Here is a 4,744-nt window from a genome sequence, read left to right as displayed (position 1 = left end):
GTTTTAACTTCCAGTCAATCAAAATGGAAACCCATTTGACTTGGCTTAAGACATATATGTTTGAGAAGGCTTTCCACTGCTGTGTAAAACTGGGCACAGGCTTCTGCTAGGTGTCTGTTCAATCCTGCACAGCAATATAGGCATCAACTTTTGTTGTTTTTGTGATGTCGTACACATTTTTCTGGTGGCACAAAGCAAAACCAAATAGACATCCATACTCTATGTCACACAGCAATGTGTTTACTAGAAAAGGTGGCAGTAATTTGTGCTGCTTTACTGTGGTGGATGTCTCTTTTCTTTATAGCAGGAAAGCACAGGCAGCCTGGAGATTAGCCATTAGCCAGCACTCTCCAGCCACCTCAGGCAGGAGGTCTTTGGGTTTCCGGTCTCAGTCTTGTGCGCCCCAGGATCTTCCACACAGGATCAGGCCCCTCAACCTCAGGAGTGCCTGCATGGCTTTCCCTGTTTCTAGGATCTCTGGGGTGTGACTCTGGAAGCTGGGAAAGTTAAGGTTTCCCCCTTCCATGTACATGCCCTTGGCAATCTCTATTTTAATATTCTTCTCAAGTTGACTCAAAATGACATTTCAGTTTTTATAGGAGTTACAAAACAACACTATGTAAGGCAAACTCCTGTTTTGCCTCATAGAAGAGTAAGTGGCACATAAGTTTCTCTTTTATGAGTATGAATCTAAATGTCATTCTAGTTCATTTTTTTCCATTTATAGAATCACAATTATAATAATACTTAAATCCACTACATGACTGCTCTGAATATAGATAAACTGTGTAGCCATGCTCAGTAGAGCTGCACGGTATCGTCTCTGGAGGAGTGTGGCAGTCGCTTCTGCGCTGGAGTAATTCTGTTCTGCTACCCTGGTTGTCCACAGCCTGTATGGCCTCAGCTAGGCTAGAAATAGGTGTTATAGGGCATTACCAAATCATGGACAACGAGCCTCATATATTTGTCACAAGAACCAAGTGGAATTCCTTTCTTCCTCATTATTTAAGTGGCTGTTCTTTAAACTTCACAACAGGATTTTTGGCACTTCAGTACAGTGGAATTCAATTCCTTGATGCATAAGCTGCACGTGTAGACATTTATGTCAGTATTTCCCAACCTTTTCCAACCCAAGGCAGACTTACATTAACACAGATTTTCCACGGCACTCCTGTTAAGGGATTCCCCATCCTCATACCTGTTGTAGCTCACTGTAGCTCCTTGCCACGGCAAAATTCCACGGCACACCTGTGCATTTCTGACGGCACACTATAGTGCCATGGCACACTGGTTGGGAAACACTGATCTATGTACATGCATTCTTGGGTGCATGCACCATGAACAAAATGGTGGAGGAGCCCCCTGGGTTTTGCCCCAGCAGCTGAGTGGCTCCAGTCCTTTCCTGGGAAGTTGGGGACTCAGGTTCTAGCCCCCACTTGGGTAGTCTGTTCACAACATCCAGTGATGTGAGCTGCTGACTACAAAAGCTCCTGCCCCTCTGAAGCAGATACATTCAGTTCCCACCATGTCTGCTAGCAGGTGCTGTCACTACAGCTATGTCTTCACAGCTGTAGTGGTAACAGCTGCCGAGTGTTACCACTAGGGACCCCCACCATTTGTGGGGGATACAGTCTTGTGATCCCCATGAACAGTGAAATCTAAGAATAAGGCATTGTGTTCATGAGCGCAGTGTCCCCAGCGGTGGGGGAGAGGCGGGCACAGCTCCAGCAGTGACAGTGGGAGCTTGGCAGCAGCAGCAGAAGCCCAGCGGCAGCAGCGGGAGCCCGACAGGGGCAAGTGCAGAGCTCCTGAGGATCTCCTGTACATGTATAAAGTGTATTTAAAATGTGGATTTGGCATTCACGAATATTTGAAACCAGGAATGCCGAACCCGCGAATAACGAGGCTTTCCTGTAATATGAATCTGCTTTTCTCTGGAATGATGGGGTTAGAAACTTCTGTAAAAAAGAAACAAACAAAAAACTTAGAGCAGTAAATATCATTTAATAGCAGGAATTGAGGAGCTTAGGCTTTAAGAAAAGCATTATTTATTTCTATATTAGAGATGTAGCAGTGGAAGTAGACAGCATTACAATGCAGATTCATAAAAGATGACAATTGAAACAATTTAAAAATTGTATCAAGTCTTCTTGCTTCCCTCTACATTCCTACTGAAGTCAATCCACATCAGCCATGAAGTGCGGTATCCAAAACTGGGTGCAATACTCCAATTGCGGCCCGATCAGTGCCGCATACAGGGGAAAGCATCACCGTCCTTGACCTGATTGTCATGCATCTGCTAATGGCTGATAAAGTGCAGTTAGCCTTGTTGATCGCTTCATCACATTGACGACTCTGGTTCATCTTGGAGTCAACTATGACTCCAACATCCCTTTATGCTGCTGCGCTGCTGAGAAAGTCATCCTCCAGCCTGTAAGTATGTTGGTGGTTTCCATTCATAGAAGATAACAGATAAAACAATTAAAAAATTGTATTCCTGCAAGTTCTAGTATCAAATAGTTTCAAAGTGAAAAATATTAATTGCTGGGAATATATAGATTTGCATTGTTTACTTTCTATTGATTCTTAAAAGAGTAAAGAAAAAGAAAAAGAAAAAAAAAACCCTGGGGAACATTTTGGTTTTGTTTTGTTTTAATTTCAATTTAATTCATGACAACACAAAAGTAGATGTTGTGAATGCTTTCTGAAACAATTGGAAAAGGCCAATAAAAAAATTAAAGAAAAGTCCGTTATGTTCAAAAGCTCTCATGAGAAATTGTTAAAAATATTTACTCCCCCCTAAGATACTCCAATAAAACTTTCTGTCCTTTCTTAAAAACTGTGAAGAATACCTTAAATTTGCTACTTGTAACATGTCTTATCTCACCAATAGGTCATCAAATCTTCCTTGAAGCCATATCATAATTATCCCTGCTGGTCAGCCCTCCACATCTACTACATGAACATTTGTTAAGTCAATGCAAAATTATAATGTCTTTGGAAATATTGGTCCCAATTCAGCATATATGTATGTCCCTACATATTAATATTTAACTATGCGCTTAATTCTCACTGATTTCAGAACTAGTAAAACACACAATTTTCCAAATTGAATAATTCTGGAAATACTATTCTCCTGCTGCTTTCAAAGAAAAATATTAAAATACTTAACTGTACAATCAGAGCATGAAAACAGCAGAAAAAAAAGGTCAGAAGAAAATAATGAAAAAAAGAAAATGATACAAGTTGAGATCGGAATAGTCTTCTTTCCTGGACTCCAAATAGAAGAGGTTCTCTTTTACAAAACTTTATCTTAACTTAGAGCAACATTGGTTTGTTTGCTTTTTTGTTTTCTTCCTTTTTAGTTTGGGTGTTTTGTGGGGGATTTTGGTTCTTTTTTGGGGTTTTCGTTTGTTTTGTTTCATTTTTGCTATGATGTCTGTAAAGTATATTTAATGAAATTATTTGTTAATGAACAAATAATTTAGTCTTTGGGTAAAAAATAAAACAAAATGTCGAAGGATCATCTAATCTCTGTATTATTACATAACCTAAAAATGAGGTGTTTTAGAGGGTATAAAAGGTCTCCTGAATGTTTCTCAATCAACTGAAGTTCCCCTACCTGGCTGATCCTGCTGAGCAGTGCTGTGCTCTGCCTCCGAAACATGTCTTAGGTTTTGTCAATCTGGAAAAAGTCCTTCAGCATGTCAAATCGCAAGTTCCACGTCTAATTCCTGCAGTAAAAGAGCTGTAGGATTTAATTGTAGCTTTTCTGTTCAGTTTTTAAATTTCAAACTTCCATATGCGTTTTCATCTTGCAGCACTTGTTAAGCTGGAAAGTGAAAGGAAGAGCAGCTTCCTGGGCAGGGTGCAGCCTGCTGCACATGCTCAGACAGGAGCACTTACATGTCCAGGATACCAGAGAAATAGCATTTCTACCTATGCAAAAGGGCATTTTTTGCACTTTATGTTATTAAAACCAGCTATTTACAACCACAAGGAGAGACAGAAAGTGTTGTGTGTGTGGTGGAGACTTTTAGATGCCTCCAAAAAAAGTCTGTCCCTAAGAGGTCCTTTGACCTTAGTAAACAGCATTTCCTGCCACTAACTCCTAGTGAGCCTAAGAATTTGCCTGGAAAGGAAAAAGGGAACAGAAGTCCCAAGGAAAGAGAGCATTGACCATTGATTCAATATAGCACCAATATACATACTCAGGCAGGAGCACCACAGCCAAAACAGGTATTCTCACATTCATAAAGACAAGTGGGACTTGTAGTTCAGGACTTTGCCAGGTTGCTCATCACCTCTCAGCACTTTCTTTTCCTGCTCCCAGATTACTCTGGGATTTGTAGTTCAGCATCACAGCCTGCAGGACTTTGCTGGGTTGCTCCCCTTCTGCTATACCAGGGCAGGCTATTATTTCAGGCGGAGGGCCACTTACTGAGTTTTGGTAAGCCATCAAGGGCCACATGACAGGCAGCCAGGGGCAGATATATATTAATTTTCTAAATGTTTTAGGGGCCCTGCGAGCCGGATAGAATGGCCTGGCGAGCCGCATGTGTCTTGTGAGCTGCATTTTGCCCACCCCTGTGCTATATACTAATATTACATTTCCTATTCACACAATACATTGCATTACACAGTGCATACACAACAGTATGAACTTGCATTACCTGGATAGGTCACAGCTCTTCTCCACTGAAAGAAAGAGAAATCGGGGTGCGAACTTATCTGAGCAAATGCA

At 41.2% G+C, this 4,744-nt stretch overlaps 1 long non-coding RNA gene across 1 annotated transcript; it reads right to left on the bottom strand.

The window, feature by feature from the left end:
* Window positions 1-1,984: 1,984 nt before the first annotated feature.
* LOC109280856 (uncharacterized) lies at window positions 1,985-4,096 on the bottom strand. The gene is made up of 2 exons (XR_002087314.2): window positions 3,623-4,096; window positions 1,985-2,431 (listed from the first exon to the last, which is right to left on the bottom strand). It is a non-coding gene; the product is annotated as an uncharacterized LOC109280856 (long non-coding RNA).
* Window positions 4,097-4,744: the final 648 nt, after the last annotated feature.

Source organism: Alligator mississippiensis, chromosome 11 (assembly GCF_030867095.1).
Source record: "Alligator mississippiensis isolate rAllMis1 chromosome 11, rAllMis1, whole genome shotgun sequence".
Taxonomy (NCBI): domain Eukaryota; kingdom Metazoa; phylum Chordata; order Crocodylia; family Alligatoridae; genus Alligator; species Alligator mississippiensis.
This window is presented reverse-complemented; position numbering and strand designations above follow the sequence as displayed.